Genomic DNA, 18,698 nt, shown 5'->3' on the forward strand with positions numbered 1-18,698 from the left:
AAGGATTCAATGGGGAAAAAAGTGGTATCTGAACTGGATCTTGAAAGATACTTCAACAGGTGGAACCGGAGGAATTAGGCATTCCAGATGGAGCAAGAGGAGAGGGGACTAGTCTGGTACAACTAGAATGTATAATTCCAGTGAGGCTAGAGAAGTAGACTGGAGATGTATAATGGAGGGCTTTGCATGCCAGGCTAAAGAAATTTGGTTTTATTGGCAGGGTGGGGGGTGGCAATAGGGAGCTTGTTGATAGTTTTTGAGCTGGGGAAAGCCTGGATTAAAACTGTGCTTTTAGGAAGACTAATCTGGTAGTGGTATATGGGATGATTTGGAGTGGGTCACCCTTTAAGGTGAGGAGGCTGGGTTAGGAACTTACTACTGTACTCAGTCAGGAAGTAATAAAGGCCAGAAGGAGAAGAGAGTAGTTTTATGAAGATGCCACGGTTCAAGTAATTGTCCTGACTACTGTAGAATAGCATTGAGTAGATCTTTGTGTAACTCCACTAGGGACCTCTTTCCATGTTAATATTGCTGTTGTTACTCAGTTGTTTAGTGTGTCTGACTCTTTGTGACCCCATAGACCATAGCACACCAGGCCCCTCTGTCCTCCACTATCGCTAGAAGTCTGTCCAAGTTCACGTTAGTTGTTTCCATGATACTATCTATCCATCTCATCCTCTGCCTTCCCCTTTTCTTTTTGCTTCAATATTTCCCAACATTAGGGTCTTTTCCATTATGTGGTCTTCTCATTATGTGGTCAAAGTATTTAAACTTCAGCTTCAGTATTTGACTTTCCAGTGAATAGCTTGAATTAATTTCTTTAAGTATTGACTAATTTAACCTCCTTGTTGTCTAAAGGACTCTCAGAAGTCTTCTCCAGCACAACAGTTTGAAAGCATCAATTCTGCAGCACTCAGCTTTCCTTATAGTCCAACTTTTTTTTTTAGGCAATTGGGGTTAAGTGACTTGCCTAGGGTCACACAGCTAGTAAGTGTCAAGTGTTTGGTCTGAGGTAGGATTTGAACTCAGGTCCTCCTGACTTCAGGACTGGTGCTCTATCCACTGCACCACCTAGCTGCCCCTATAGTCCAACTTTCACAGCCATATGTTGCTACTGGAAAAACCACAGCTTTGACTATATAGACCTTTGCTGGCAAGGTGACATCTCTGCTTTTTAGTATGCTGTCCAGATTTGCCATAGCTTTCCTTTCCAAGGAGCAAGCATCTTTTAATTTCATGGCTGCAGTCGCTGTTTGCAGTGATCTCTGAGCCCAAGAATATAAAATCTGACACTGCTTCCATTTCTTCTCCCTCTATTTGCCAAGAAGTGATGGGACCAGTTGGTAAGATCACAGTTTTTTTGATTGTAAGCTTCAAGACAGCTTTTACGCTCTTCTCTTTCACCCTCATCAAGAGGTTTCTTAATTCCTCTTCAGTTTCTGCCATCAGAGTGGTATCGCCTGCATGTCTGAGGTCATTGATATGTCTCCTGGCAACCTTAATTCCAATTTTTAATTCACCCAGCCTGGCATTTCACATGATGTAATCTGCACACAAGTTAAACAAAAAGGGTGGCAATAGACAGCCTTGTTGTAACTTCTTCTAATCTTAAACCAATCAGTTGTTTCGTGTTCAGTTCTAATTATTACTTCTTGGCCCTCACACAGGTTCCTCAGAAGAAAATGTTATCTAGTACTCCTGTCTTTTTGAGGACTTCCCACATTTTGCTGTGATCCACACAGTCAGAGACTTTAGTGTAGCTTCTTGGCCCTCACACAGGTTCCTCAGAAGAAAATGTTATCTAGTACTCCTGTCTTTTTGAGGACTTCCCACATTTTGCTGTGATCCACACAGTCAGAGACTTTAGTGTAGTCGATGAAGCAGAAGTAGATTTTTTTTTTCAGAACTGCCTTCTCCATAAGCCAGTGAATGCTGGCAATTTGGTCTCTAGTTCCTCTGCTTCTGAAAACCAACCTGCCCTTCTGGTAATTTTTGGTTCACATATTGCTGAAGCCTATCTTGCACAATCTTAAGCACAAAATCTTGCTGGCATGTGAAATGAGCTCAGTTGTTTGGTAATTTGAACATTTCCTTGGCATTGCCCTTCTTTATGCTTTCCAAATTTGCTGGCATGTTAAGTACAGCATTTTAACAGCATTATCTTCTGGGGTTTTAAATAGCTCTGCTGGAATTTCATCACCTCCTAGTACTAGTACTTATTGTTAGCAATGCTTCCTAAGGCCCAGTTGACTCCATTCTCCAGGATGTCTGGCTCTAGATCAGTAACCACGCGATTCAAGTTAAAGTGAATCCATAAGTGACTATTTTTAAATCCTGCAATCCAGCAAGTTGGAAATTTATCTAATTGTACTATCTCTATCTCTCTGTCTTGTCATCAGGGATAGCTATCAGTCAGTCAATAAACACTTATTAAGCATCCGCTATGTGCCAGTCACTGTGCTAATCCCTGGGGATACAGAAAGAAGCAAAAGATAGTTCCTGTGCTCAAGGAGCTAACAATGTAATAGGAGAGGCAACATATAAACAGGATAAATGGGAAATAATTAGAAGAGGGAAGACATTAGAACTGAGGGGTGAAGAAACGAAGTTAGGGGACTCACCTGAAGTCATATAGCTAATTAAGAATATGCAACAGGATTCAAACTCATGTCTTCCTGACTCCAAGCTATGGAAACATTTGTGAGGAATAGAGTATAGAGAGGAGAGAAGAGGGCTAAGCTCAGACATTTTTGAGGAATATCTACCGTGAGAAGGCAGGAGGAAGAATGTACTTTAAAGGAGACAGAAGGCGCATCCAGATTGGCAGGAGGAGTCAGGGCAGTGACATGGAAGCAGAGGGAGGGGAGTCTCTGGTAGGAGTCAGTGGTCAGTAGGAAAAGGAGAGAGAAAAAGTGATTGAATATGTTGATTTTCTTTCTTTTTCTTTTTTTCTTAATTTATTTTTAGTTTTCAACAATCACTTCCATACACTTTTGAGTTTTTAATTCTTCTCCCCCTTCCTCCCCACCTTCCTCCCTGAGACGGCGTGTGATCTGATATAGGCTATATACATACATTCCTATTAAACATATTTTCACATTGGTCATGTTGTAAGGAAGAATTAGAATCAATAGGAGGAGCCACCAGAAAGAGAAAACAAAGCAGAGGAAAAAGAAAGAGCAAATAGTATGCTTTGGTCTGCATTCAAACTCCATAGTTCTTTCTCTGGATGTGGATAACATTTTCCATCATGAGACTTTTGGAGATGTCTTAGATCCTTGCGTTGCTGAGAAGGGCTAAGTCTATCAGAGTTAGTCATTGCACAATGTGGCTGTTACTGTGTACAATGTTCTCCTGGTTCTGTTCACTTGACTCGGCATCAGTCCATACAAATCTTTCCAGGTTTTTCTGAAGCCTGCCTGCTCATCATTTTTTATAGCACAATAGTATTCCATTACATTCATATACCACAACTTGTTTCGCCATTCCCCAACTGATGAGCATCCCCTCAATTTCCAATTCTTTGCCACCACAAAAAGAGCTGCTACGAATATTTTTGTACATGTGGGTCTTTTTTCCGTTTTTATGATCTTATTGGGATACAGCCGTAGAAGCAGTATTGCTGGGTCAAAGGGTATGCACATTTTTATAGCCCTTTGGGCATAGTTCCAAATTGCTCTCCAAAATGGTTGATTCTGTTCACAGCTCCACCAACAATGCATTAGTGTTCCAATTTTCCCACATCTTCTCCAACATTTATCATTTTCCTGTTTTGTCATATTGACCAATCTAATAAGTGTAATGTGGTACCTCAGAGTTGTTTTGATTTGCATTTCTCTAATCAATAGTGATTTAGAACATTTTTTCATATGACTATAGATGGCTTTGATTTCTTTATCTGAAAACTGCCTGTTTATATCCTCTGACCATTTATCAACTGGGGAATATGTTGATTTTCAGAAAGTCCTTTGAGGGAGCTGATTCAGACAAGAGCTGAGGATTGAAGACATCTTGTAGAAAGTGGAAGTGAACAAGAGGTTGAGGGAAGAAGTACTGTGGGAAGATTGTCCCTAAAGAGGAGAGGAGGAAATGCATTCCCCCCAAAACACACACATCCTTTACCGAGGTGGAGGACACTGCATATACCATTAGTCTTGATTGATATGTGGAATTTTTCAGATCTGCTTCTCCCTCCCACTCCCCCCACCCTACCCCCTACTTTTTTCAAAGGATGGCTCCCTTGGCAGGAGAGGTAGAAGGATGCATTGGGAAATGAAGGTCATTTTACAGATGAGGAAACTGAGGCAAATGGAGATTAAGTGATTTGCCATGGTCACACAGGTAGCTAGGAGCTGGGGGGTGCCATAGTGGATAGTGTGCTGGGCCTGGAGTCAGGAAGACTCATCTTTGTGAGTTCAAATCTGCCTTCAGACACTTACTAGCAGTGTGACCCTGGACAAATCACTTCACCCTGTTTACCTCAGTTTCCTCATCTGTAAAATGAGCTGGAGAAGGAAATGGCAAACCGCTCTAGTATCTTTGCCAAGAAAACCCCAAATGGGGTCACCAAGAGGGGGAACATGACCAAAACAACTGAACGACAGCAACGGGAGCACATAGGTAGTAAGTGACACAGGTAGGATTTGAACTCAGGCCTTCTGACTCTGGAACCAGTGCTCTTTCCTATATATTATACTGCCTCAGAATTAGGGTTTGGAGTAGATACAGCTGGTGATGTAATGGATACAGTACTGGGGCTGCAGTCAGCATGACCTGAGTTCAAGTCCAGCCTCAGACACTATGTGACCCTGGGCAAGTCACGAAACTGCTGTTTGCCTCAGTTTCCTCATCTGTAAAATGGGTATAGTAATAGCACCTGTTGTGAGGATCAAATGAGATAACATAGGAAAAGTGCTTTGCCAACCTTGAAGTGCTATATAATTTGCTAGCCATTATTATACCAAGATTGTAGGATCATAAATTTGGAGCTGGGAGGGAAGTCTTTATCTTACTAATGAGGAAACTGAGTCCCAGAGCATTTTACATTAGCAGTAAATATTTCTTTTTCTTTTTTTTAAGGCAGTTGGGGTTAAGTGACTTGCCCAGGGTCACACAGCTAGTAAGTGTCAAGTGTTTGGTCTGAGACCGAATTTGAACTCAGGTCCTCCTGACTCCAGGGCCGGTGCTCTATCCACTGCGCCACCTAGCTGCCCCAGGAGTAGTCGATATTTCAAAACATCTGTGATTTCAACATGGCAGGAGTTGGCTTGAGATGGATAAAAGATTCTCTGAGCAGCATTTTAGGCCTGGCTGCCATTAGATAACCTGAATAGTCTTGTGATTTCTTCCAGCAAATCCTGGAACTCAGGATGGAGGCGATAGATGATGGAATTTAGCCAGGAGTCATTATTAATTAGCAAGGTAGGTGGTAGCTAGTCAAGGAGAGGACTTTGTTGGAATGGCTGACCCACAGATTTCGTGAAAATTCAGTGAGGACAGAACAGAGACAATAGGGAAGGTTTAAAGAATTGGTTATCATATTGACAATAGAGATTCAATTTAATATTAGCTTGAGTTGAACAGCAAGGTAAATCTTCTGTCCTTTCATCTCCCCAACCTCTTTCCCCCTACCCAGAATAACACACTGCTAACACATTCCTAAAGCTAAGAGAATTCTTTTGGGAATTTAGGTAACTCTTCCCTTGCAAATAGTAGTGTCCAGTCACACTAAGGCAGTGTGGGAGGAGGGCTTCCACAGTTAAAAAGCATTAAAGCTATTGCAATTTAATAGTCTGATGGTGAAGCATGTTTTCCTCTCTTGGCAGAAAGGTTGTGAACTACAGGTGGGAAATGAGGTATACACTTTATAGATACGGTCAGTGTGCTAATTTGTTTTGCTTAACTGTGTTTACTTGTTACCACATTCTTTCGGGATTGGGGAGGAGTTGTTGGGAAATGACAGAGATGTTAAAAAAAAAAAGGAAACAGCACAAATAAGATATTTAACAAGAAAAATTTTTGTTGTTTGGAAGTAGAAATTGCTTGGTATTATCCATGTGACTTCTCTAATAATGGATTATGGAAAGTCTCTACTTATCATGGAATTATAGATTTAGAGATGGAAGATGTTATCTAATCCAATCCTATCATTTTAAAATGTATTTTTATGGTGAAATTAACAAACACCAAATAAAATGGGCATTTTCATAAATAGAGAATAGAAGAGAAAAAAAAGAATTGTGCGTGAAACCGCAGGTTTCTATTCTTATAGCTTTCTTTTAAAATACATAATAAGATCAAATTGTGATTTTCAAAGTTGTCTTGCTTGTCTGTGATTCTTTCTGACTTTTTCTCTATATTTAAAAATGCCTCAATGACCCTCTTTTCTTTCTTTTTCTTATTTTGGGGATACTCCATCTCTATCTTCCTTCTACTTCCCACCTCATTCTCACTGGAGAAGAAAAAAGAAAAACAAAGCCCTTCCCACAAATATGCATAGTTAAGTAAAATAAATTCCCACAGTGGCAGTATATGAAAGTGTATGTCTGGTTCTGCATTTTGAGTCCACTACCTCTCAGTCAGGAGATGGGTAGCATGCTTCATTATTGGTCCTTTGGAATCATGGCTAATCATTGCACTGATCACAGTTCTCAAGTTTTTCAAAGTTGTTTTTTCTTTATAACATCAACCTCTCATTTTATAGATGAGGAAACTGAGTCCCATAGTGATTAAGTGATTTGCCCAACATCAGGCAGACAGCATAAGTTACGTCCTCTGATTTTAAATCCAGCTGCACTCCTTTAATTGAATTCTTCTGATTTCTTTCTCCAGGAGTGGGCAGAAAGTCATTCCAAGTGTAAGGGGTCGGGGGAGGGTTGAATTGGAGATAGCATCTCTGGGAATGGGCATCCCCTGCAAATCCCAGATATGGGAGTGACTCAGTATTCAAGGACTTGTACTTTCAGGTGACTAAGCAACCTATATAGTGGCAGCTAAGCACTAAGAACCAATCAATGACTCAGTGGAACTTTAAAGGCAATATTCCACCCTCCAGGGACAGCTAGGTGGTGCAGTGGTTAGAGTGCCAGGCCTGGAGTCAGGAAGACTCCTCTTCCTGAGTTCAGATTTGGCCTCACACACTAGCTGTGTGACCTTGGGCAAGTCACTTAATGTTGTTTGCCTCAGTTTCCTCATCTGTAAAGTAAGCTGGAGAAGGAATGGCAAACCACTCCAGTATCTTTGCCAACAAAATCCCAAATGGGTTTTGAGTTTGACTTTTTTTTTTTGGCAAATGGGGTTAAGTGACTTGCCCAGGGTCACACAGCTAGTAAGTGTCAAGTGTTTGGTCTCAGGCCAGATTTGAACCCAGGTCCTCCTGACATCAGGGTTGGTGCTCTATCCACTGTGCCACCTAGCTGCCCCAAGAAAATCCCAAATGGGGTCGTGAAGAGTTGGACACAACATCCCACCCTCTGCCTCTGTCTTTTCTTAGCTGCATATCTATAAGGACAATTAAAGTACATCCTTGAAGAGGTGGTGGAGAAGAGCAATAGTATCCTTCCTTGACCCCAGGAGAAATGGTGACTGCTCCAATGTAGCAGCTAGAGTTAGGGGGCTCAACTAGGTGAGAGAATTAAGCATTTCTTTTGTGAAGAGGAAATAGTTGTCCTACACTTGATCTTGATCTGCATTGTGCATCGAGTAGCTTTTCCCAAGCCCAAATTTTAAGGACTTTCTGAATGCCCTGGGGCATGATGGTGTATGTATAAGAAGTGAGAATGTGAGAAAAGGAGTCTGACCTTTCTTTTAGGCACTTAGGCTCTCCCAGGACTGAACCCGGTCACCCCATCCCTTTTGTGTCAATAGCACATGCCTAGTAGAGAAGGAGAGAGGGCGCATGTTGTTAGTTGTTATGTTGGGGCAGCTGGGTGGTGCAGTGGATAGAGCACTAGCCCTGGAGTCAGGAGGACCCCAGTTCAAATCTAGCCTCAGACATTAGCTCTGTGACCCTGGTCAAGTCACTTAACCCCAATTGCCTCCCCCCAAAAATTTATTTTAGGAAGTATTTTCCAGACTAAATGAACATCATGCCAAAGACAGAATAAGCATTTAGGTTGACCGTGAAAGGGAAAGTGGGGTATATTGGAAAGATTTCTGTTCTAGGAATCAGAAAGCCTGGGTTCTTTCTGGTCCTGCCTCTCCCATAAACTATTGACTGACCTTTGGTGAATCCTTTCCTCTCTTTGGTCCCAGATTTCTTTTCTCATTCAATCACAACAGCAAAGCGCTTACATCCATTATTTCACTTGGTTCTCACAATAGCCCTGTGAGGAAGATGCTATCATTATCATCCTCATGTTACAAGTGATTTGCCTAGGGCCGCACACTAGGAAGTATCTGAGATTATCTCCAAGGTTCAGTAAAAGCTCAAACATTCTATGATTATTAATCCATTTTGGATCATCATTCATTCATTTCTTCATTCATTATCTACTATGTGCAGATATGGAGAAGCAGTGTTGCCTACTGGGTAGAGTGTTGGAAGTACTGGGTTCGAAAGATGCTTCTGATGTTCTGGGCGACTCGCTTTATGTGTTTCTGGCAACTTCTTGGGACTAGGCCCTAAATGAATTGAGATCTGTGTCAGAGATTGTAGGTGCTCCACTATAACAAAACTTCCCTCTTATACATATATTCTTGTATGTGCAAATGCATGTATTTTCTCTGTACAGTTAGGCTGATTACAAGCCCCTCGAGGTCAGGGATTATGTCTTATGCCACTTCCTATGGTACTATGTCCAGGAATCTGCAGATAGTAGGTGCCCAATAAATGGTGGTTGATTGCAATGGATACGATTTGTTATGCATTCTCACCTAGGAAGCTTCCTAACCCCCAATTCTGAGTCTTAAGTAAGGAGGCAGAGTGTCCAGTTGAGAAAGTCCTGACCTTTTTCTTTGCCCAGCCTCCACCAACAATCCCTTAGTGCCTGTTCCAGGACCACCCCTACAGTGTCTTCAAAGTGAGGTGGGTACGGACCTGAGCAGAGTGGTCCCCGAATCAGAGGCCTCTCCCTCACTCCCCTGCCATGCAGCCTCCTGCCCCTCTCAGTCTCCTCCCAGCCTCCTCCCCGCTGTTCTCCCCCACAGCCAGGTGGCTGGGATCCCCACAGTTTGTAAAGGCAATCAGCCTTAAGGTCTCAGGCTTGCACAGGTGCAATTAACATTCCCATCTGCTAATCCCTGATTAATGATGTTTACAAATATGTGCCACACACCCGAGTGTGGGACACAATCCTTCCCCCTCACTTCCTGCTCCCACAATCTGTCACAATATACCCAGGGAGCATTTCCCTCCAGGGCAGGGGACCTCCCCTGTTCCCACCTTCTTGGCATCATCATGTGGGCAGAGGGAAGGATGGAGAGCAGGCCAGTCAGTCACAGGCTGCAGGGTGGTTGTGGCTCAGGTCACTGTTGTTCTCCCTGAAAAGGAAGGATATTGGCAAATGAGCAGTGCCCCGGCTGGGCTGGGTGGGGAGGGACTCTCCCTCCTCCTCTGTTGAAGGAACTAGGGATGCTTGGCCTTGGAGGAGCAAGGTACACTGGATTTTTGGAGTCAGAAGACCTGGCTCTGCCTTTGTGGCTTCGGGCAAACCACCTCATCTGTATAGTGAAGGAGATGGATTAGAGAGCCTCAGCAATAAGTCTATGATCCAGTGAAGACTTTCAGAAGGACATTGGATCATAGATCATAGATCTAGAACTGTAAGGAAACTTAGAGGCCATGCAGTCCAACCCTTTCATTTTACAGATGAGGAAACAGGTCCAGAGAGATTAAGTGATTTTCCTGCAGTTGACAGAGGTAAGTAAGTGTCTGAGGCAGTATTTGAACTCAGGTCTTCTTGACTCCGAGTCCAACATTCGATCCACTGTACAGTGCCTCCTGTTGGAGGTACGAAAACAAAAATGAAAGGGTGCTCAGGCGGTGAAACTGGAGTTGGGTAGTAGCATTCTAGGAATAAGGGAGTGAGAAGCTCACTGGGGTGGGGGTGGGGAAGAAAGGGAGACACACAGAGAGATGGAGACAGAGACAGGGAGAGAGAAAGGAAGAGAAGTGGAGGGGAGGGAGACAGAGGCAGAGGCAGAGAGACATAGAGAAACAGAGATAGAAAGAGGGAGAGAGAGGGAAGGGGGAAAGGGGGAGAGGGAGAGGGAAGGGGAGGGAGACAGAGGCAGAGAGAGAGAGAGAGAGAGAGAGAGAGAGAGAGAGAGAGAGAGAGAGAGAGAGAGAGAGAGAGGTTAGGGGGAAAGGAGGAGAGAGAGACAGACACAGAGAGGGAGAGAGACAGAGGTAGGGGAAGAGAGAGAAGGGGGGAGGGATACAGAGACAAAAGCAGAAAAAGACATGCAGAGAGAGACAGACAACCACAGGGAGGGGGTGGAGAATGGTGGCTAGAGGGAGCTGGATGGTGGGAGAACAAGCAGAATTGACTCTTTCTAACTTCTCTCAGGGCCGAGATGGGGTCGGGGGAGAGTTTGGGGGATTCTGCCCCGATGGGCTGATTCCTTCATCTGGTGAGGCTGTCTAGGTCCTCAGAGACCCTGACTTGAGACAACCACAAACATTCATGGGTCATAGATTTAGAACTGGAAGAGCTCTTCAGGTCATTTTGTCCAAACCCCTCATTTTACAGATGAAGAAACCAAGTTCCAGAGAAATGAAGTGACTTCCAAGGTCACATTAGGTATCAATGGCAAAGCCAGGCTTCTGGCCCTGTGCTTTCAAAACCAGCACTCCCTCCACTGGCTGGAGCCTTCTAACCACTGTGCCTTGTTGGTTCCATCACAACCGAGGGATCGCTGATGTGTTCTCTCTCTAAGGACAGCCTGTGCCAGTGAGAATAGCAAGGGAAAAGACCAAACAGCTTCTCTGAGACAGTCAGAGAGGGGTAGATCTCTACTCATTAAAGGGTGGGGTGGGGGTGGGAGGTGGCAATGTATGATTGAAACTACACCTGTGTCTGCCTGTTCACAGCTTCCTGGGCCTCATTATCACTTCCCCAGGTGGTCTCTTGTTTTGTTGGGGGTGGGGGGTGGGGAGGAGAATCAGCTCTGGGTTGGCTTTCCGTGGTGTGTGTGTGGGATGGGAGGTGACTAGGTAAAGGAGGCTCCAGAGGGAATGAGGGGAGAGTGGGCTTCAGGGCTCAAGAGGAGGGTCTAGGGAACCTGAGGCGTGTGTGTGGGGCAAAGATAGGGAGCTTTGGGGAACAACAGTAGGAGACATTCTTAATAAGGGAGAGCTGACCAGCTGGGTGAGGTACATGGACAACCTCCCAGGAGGTAGTTGGTCAGGGACAGAATGTTTGCCAGGAGATCAGGTCACTTCTCCTACCTTCCCTATTTGGGAGTGCTCTGGATTTGGATTCAAGTTGTGGTGTAATGAAAATAGCACTGACACAAAGTCACTGGACTTGAGCTCACTTCCCCACTCAGCTACTTACTGCTTGTATGACCATGAGCAAGGCACATCATTCTCTGGGCCTCAGTTTCCTCATCTGTTAAATAAAGGCATTGGCCTAGATAACCTCTGAGTCCCTTCTAGTTCTGTCACTCTTTATCATCTGCCAATCAATTATCTACATACTTATCCATCCATCCATCCATCCATCCATCCATCCATCCATCCATCCATCCATCCATCCATCTATATCACCTACCTGTTTATCTATCTGTCCATCCATTTCTCTATCTCTCTATCAACTACCTATCAATTATCTACCTACCTATGTATCTATTAATCATCTACCTATTTATCTATCCATTTCCCTATTTCTCTATCATCTACCTATATATCAATCATTTACCTACTTATCCATCCAACCACCCATCTTTCATCTACTTATCAATCATCCATCCATCCATCTATCTGTCTGTCTGTCTATCATCTCTTTCATCAACCTATCAATTATCTACATACTTATCCATCCATCCATCCATCTATCCATCCTTCCATCCATCCATCTATTCATCCATCCATCTCTATCTCTCTATCATTTACCTATTTATCTACCTGTCCATACATTTCTCTATCAAATCCCTATCAATTATCTACCTACCTATGTATCTATTAATCATCTACCTATTTATCTATCCATTTCCCTATTTCTCTATCATCTACCTATATATCAATCATTTACCTACTTATCCATCCAACCACCCATCTTTCATCTACTTATCAATCATCCATCCATCCATCTATCTGTCTGTCTGTCTATCATCTCTTTCATCAACCTATCAATTATCTACATACTTATCCATCCATCCATCCATCTATCCATCCTTCCATCCATCCATCTATTCATCCATCCATCTCTATCTCTCTATCATTTACCTATTTATCTACCTGTCCATACATTTCTCTATCAAATCCCTATCAATTATCTACCTACCTATGTATCTATTAATCATCTACCTACTTATCTGTCTCTGTCTTTCTATCATCTCTTTATCATCTACCTATCTAGCAATCACCTACCTACCTTTCTATGAGTCATCTACCTACTTATCTATCCATCTGTCTATTTCTCTATCATCTACCTATATAGCAATCAGCTACCTACTTATCCATCTATCTACCTCTCTATCTTTCATCTACCTATCAATCATCTCTCTCTCTCTCTCTCTCTCTCTCTCTCCAATCATCGATCTATCTTTATCTCTCTGTCATCTACTTATCTATTAATCATCTACCTATTTATCTATCTGTTCATCCATCTCTCTCTCTATCTCTTTATTATCTACCTATCTATCAACTAGTAATCAACTGTCTACTTATCTATATATCTCTCATCTCTCTCATCTACCTATCAATCACCTATCTATCTATCTGTCTGGCTGTCTATCATCTACCTATACTCCATTATCTCTCTAGCTCTGACCTGGGTTTCTAGCTTTGCCACTCAGTACCAGTCTGACCTTGGGCAAATTATTTCCTTGTCTCCTGGCTTTGGTTTCCTCTATGATAAAATTAGGAAGTTGGGCTGGGTGACCCTTAAGGTCCCTTCTAGCTCTAAATTCTTTCTAACAGGCAAATAAAATCATAGGATTTTAGAACTAAACGAGATGTTAGAGATAATATAGAACAGGGACTCGACCTTTTTCATGTCATGGACTCCTTTGACATCCTCGTGAAGTCTGCAGACCCCTTCTCAGAATAATGTTCTTAAATGCAAAAAATAAAATATAGAGAACTTCAAAGGAATTCAGTTGTATTGAAATAAAGATAGATTTTTTCCCCTTCCAAGTTCATGGACCTGCTGAAATCTATCCATGGATCTCATGGGGGGTTTGTGGACCCCAGGTTAAGAACTTCTGATCTAAACTAACCTTTCCTCTTCCCTAACTTTACAGAGAAAGAAACTGAGGCACAGAAAAGTGTAGTAAAGGGGAGGCCTTGAATCTTACCAAGGTTACGTAGGTAGTAAACAGCTGAACTGGGATTTGAACCCGGGTCTTCTAACTTCAAATTCTGTGCTCCTATTCCATTACAGCTGCCTCCAAGAAAGATTTCCTCCTATAGGAAAACTGCTAGTAGCTTTCAGGGATGTCCCCAGTCTCCCCTTCCCTACAGTCTATTTTCTTCACTGGACTGTCCTCATCTTGCTTGCCTGGTGCAATCAAGTTTTCCAGGATTAATAAGTGAGGATGAAGGTGGGATCAAGACATCCATCAGTCACTTTGTGTACAGTAGAAGGGCTCTAAGCTTAGCGCCCTCCCATCTCTCCCCCCTCCCCATTTAATTCTCTCAATTTCTTACACTGGTTCAGGGAAGGGGGAGCAATTGGGCTGGTAGATTTACACCTTGAGCACTAGAAGCATCATAGGAAAAGCTGCTTCTAAATAGGTCTCTCCCCCATTAGAATCTAGAAAGGATTATTATGTCAATTCTCCCTTCTTTTCCCTTGTTACCCCCCTTCCTCCCCCTTCTACTGCTTTGCTCTTCCTTCATTACAATATTCAATTTCAGAGGATGCCCTTCACCAGCTGCTGCTTTGGGGCCTGGGGTGAGAGTGTGTGTCCCTCTTCTCATTTCTACTCCTCCCATAGCTTCAGCGCCCTCCAGACAGACAGAGGGGGCCTTCTCCCCAATCCACAGCATCATCCTTTCCTCAGCCTATCTCCTGGACCTTTCCGCTTTGTGGAGTAATAAATGAATGGATAAATGGTAGATAGCTAGCTCATGATTATCCAATTTGTGGATTATCATATATACGTATACATATATATATAAATATATATATATATTTATATGTGAGATCTCAGATTCATTTTCAAAAAGATAAACCCCAATCATAGTACAGGAAATAAGGAAGATAGTATGGATTCATTGAACTCCTGAGTCTTAGTCCGAGCTCTGCCTCTAACTTGCTGTGTGACCTAGGTTAAACCACTTGCTTTTTCTGGGCTTTGGTTTCCTCCTCTATAAAATAAGGGGGCGAGGGTGAGGACTAGATGAGTGATTCTCAAACTTATTTCTTCCAGCACAATATTCTTTGCCATATGGAATCACGGCATTTCCTACAGAAGAGTCAGGAGACATATATAGGACCAGTTACCCTTCAGTAAGCAAAGCTCTTTTTTTTTCACTCCTATTTAAATTAAAAATTTTCCCAATGAACAAAAACCTATTCCCTCTCTCTTTCTCTTCTCTCCTCCACTGAGAAAAAAAGGAAAAATAAAATCTTTGTAATAGTGAACTTTTTGCAAGTTCAAGGAATGACCTGTTTTGAAGTCAGTGCCTCTGTGTACTAGGCAAATTTTATTTATTTTGCCAATACCATACTTAGCATATTCTGGGTAAACAAAATTATATGTCAATTTTCTTTGACCTGCAATAATGTAATGTTTAACATTTTCATGGCACCTCTAGTAAAATTTGAAGTACACGAGCCTTTGAGAGCCACTGGAAGCAATGAAGAGCTAAGACAAGGTATTTGTCTTCCTGTGTGTTACTGTTATTGAAGCTTTGACACACCATTGTACTACATTCAAGAAAATAAATATCTAAATGCCACTGGGGGTGAGGTGGGAAGAAGGGACCATAAGACATGCAAATTTAGAGACATCTCCACTCCAAGTGTTCATATGGACTATTTATGCCCAACCTGTGGTAGGGCCTTCTGAGCTCATATTGTTCTGATCAGCCACAGTTGAACATCCCGTATCTTGACCTCAACATAGTGGCATCATTTTGGTCCTTTTCAAGAACAGACAATAACTGGGTGCCACCCACTGTACTATGCACTGTACAAATATTATCTCATTTGATCCTGACAAAAACCTAGAAGATGAGTGCTATTGTGACCTCCATTTGACAGTTGAGGAAACTAAGGCAGACAGAAGTTTACCAGCTTGCCCAGAGTCACACAGCTGGTAAGTGTCTAAAGATGGATTTGAACTTAGGACTTCCTAACTCTAGGCCCAGAACTCTATCTAATTGTGCTATCAACTGCCTCAGGGTATAATTTTCTGTCTGTAAAAATGTGTGCATTTATAAAAGGTAATATTAAAAGGTCTAGTGTTGTGTAGTAGATAAAGTACTGGACTTGGAATCTGGAAGACATAGGTTCAAATCTCAGTTCTGACATTTATCAAAGGATCAGAGATTTAAAGGTAGAAGGGACCTTAGAGGTCTTTTATTTTGTTAAATAACTTATTCAGTCACACAGTTAGAGTCTGGAGCAGGATTCAAATGAAGATCCTGCTGACTTGAAGTTAATCCTCTACTCCCTGGGCTGCTAGGTGATATAGTAGATAGAGCACCTCAGGGCAGCACCAGGTAAGTTACCAGACCCTCCAGCAGCCTCAAACCCTTCCAACCCATTATCCCACCCTACCTCCTCAGTGTAGCACCAGGCACAAGGGATCCTCGTGGGCCTCAGGGCAACGTCAGTGCAGCACCAGGCAAACAGCCAGGACCTGTCATAGCTGGCACAAGAAGTTTGGAACAGTGCCCCTTCCACCTCAGAAGCAGAGCCCAAATTTAAAAATAAGGAAAAAGTCTGGAAAAGATGAGTGAAAAACAAACAAACAGAAAGAATCCAGCCATAGAAAGTTATTATGGTGACAGGGAAGATCAAGATATAAACTCAAAAGAGGACCACAATATCAAAACACCTACTGGCAGAGCCCTAAAGAAAAATGAGAATTGGATTCAAGCCCAGAAAGAACTCATAGAACAGCTCAAAAAGGAGTTTAAAAATCAAATAAGAGAGGTAGAAGAAAAATTGGGAAAAGAAATGGGAAGGATGCAAGAGAATCATAAAAAAGGAGTCAACAGCTTGGAAAAACAAAACAACTCCTTAAAAAGTAGAATTGGCCAAATGGAAAAGGAGGTACAAAAACCAACCGAAGAAAATAATTCCTTAATAATTAGAAACCCTACCTATTTTGATTTCAACCTATCAGATTGGTAAAGAGGACAAAAAAGGAAAATGATAAATGTTAGAGGTGGTTTAGGAAAACAGACACATTAATCCATTGTTGGTGGAGCTATCCAACCATTTTGGAAAGCAATTTGTAACTGTGTCCAAAAAATATCCAGTGATATCACTACTAGATCTATACCCCAAGAAATAAAACAAGAAAACACTCATATACACAATTATTTATAGCAGCATTTTTTTTTGTGGTGGCAAAGAGTTGGAAACTATGGCAGTGCCCATCAACTAGAAAAAGGCTGAACACATTTTGGTATTTATAAGTGTAATGGAATGCTATTTTGTCATAAGAAATGATGAAGGATGTAAAAACATCAGCAAGCATTTTTTTAAGGCAATTGGGGTTAAGTGACTTGCCCAGGGCCACACAGCTAGTGTCAAGTATTTGGTCTGAGGCTGGATTTGAACTCATGGCTGGTGCTCTATCCACTGCACCACCTAGCTGCCCCAACAAGCATTATTTGTAATGAGGATAAGCTAGAAGTCTTTGCAATAAAATCAGGAGCAAAATGAGGATGGCCATTGCACTAATATTCAATATTGTATTAGAAATGCTAGCAATAGTAATAAGAGAAGAAAAAGAAATGGAGGGAATCAAAACAGACAATGAAATAATAAAACTATCTATTTTTGCAGAAGATATGATGATATACATGCAAAATCCTAGAGACTCAATTAAAAAGCTAGTTGAAACAATTAATAATTTTAGCAAAACAGCAGGATATAAAATAGACCCATATAAATTATTAATATTTCTATGTATCACCAACAAAAACTTGCAAGAAGAGATAGTAAGAGATACTCTATTTAAAATAATTGTAGATGGTATAAAATACCTGAAAGTATACCTGCCAAGACAAATGCAGGAACTACATGAACATAATCATAAAACACTTTTTATACAAATAAAGTCAGATTTAAATAAATGGAGAAATAGTAATTGTTCATGGGTTCAATGGTTCAGAGCCAATATAATAAAAATGACAATTCTACCTAAACTAACATGCCTTTTCAGTGTCATCCCAATTAAATTACAAAAAAAATATTTATTGAGCTAGAAAGAATAATAATAAAATTCATTTGGAAGAACAAAAGGTCAATAATGTCAAAGGAATTAATGAAAAAAATGTAAAGGAAGGAGGTTTAGCAGTACCAGATCTTAAACTATAGTTAAGGCAGTACTTATCAAAACTATCTGGTACTGGCTAAGAAATAAAAAAGGTGGATCAGCAGAACAAAATAGATATACAATACAGAGTAGTACATGATTATAGTAACCTTGTATTTGTCAAATGTAAAGATTTAATTTTTTGATATAAGAATTCACTATTTGGTAAAAACTGTTGGGAAAATTGGAGAGCAGTCTGGCGGAAATTGGGTATAGATCAATATCTTATACCATTTACCAAGATAAGTTCAAAATGGGTACATGACCTAGATATAAAGGGAGATATCACAAGATAATTAGGAGAACATGAAACATATTACCTATCAGACTTATGGATAAGAGAAGAATTTGTTAATAAACAAGAGATAGGGAGCATTGTGAGACGTAAAATGGAAAATTTTGATTACATTAAATTAAATTTTTTTTTTGCACAAGTAAAACCAGTGTAGTCAAAATTAGAAGAAAAGCAGAAAATTGGGACAGATTTTTATAGGTAGTTTCTCAGATAAAGGTCTCATATCTCAAATGTACAGAGAACTTTGTCAAATTTATAAGAATATGAGTCATTCCACAATTGATGGTCAAAGGATACGGACAGGTAGTTTTTTGATGAAGAAATAAAAACTATATATAGTCATATGAAAAAAGGCTCTAAATCATTATTGATTAGAGAAATACAAATGAAAACAACTTTGAGATATCATTTCACACCTATCAGATTGTCCGGGTAGGAGAAGGGGAAAATGACAAATGTTCGAGGAGATGTGGAAAAATTGGGACACTAATACACTGTTGGTGGAATTGTGAACTGATTCAACCATTTTGGAAAGTAACCTGGAATTATGCCCAGAGAGCTATAAAACTGTGTATACACTTTGACCTAGCAATAGCACTATTAGGTCTTTCCCCTAAGGTGATCAGGGAAAAAAGAAAAGAACCTATATGTGCTAAAATATTTATAGCAGCTCTCTTTGCGGTGGCAAAGAATTGTGAATTGAGGGGATGCCTATCAATTGGGGAACAGTTAAATAAAC

Source organism: Phascolarctos cinereus, unplaced genomic scaffold (assembly GCF_003287225.1).
Source record: "Phascolarctos cinereus isolate Bilbo 61053 unplaced genomic scaffold, phaCin_HiC Scaffold_5;HRSCAF=322, whole genome shotgun sequence".
In the NCBI taxonomy this organism is placed as follows: Eukaryota; Metazoa; Chordata; class Mammalia; order Diprotodontia; family Phascolarctidae; genus Phascolarctos; species Phascolarctos cinereus.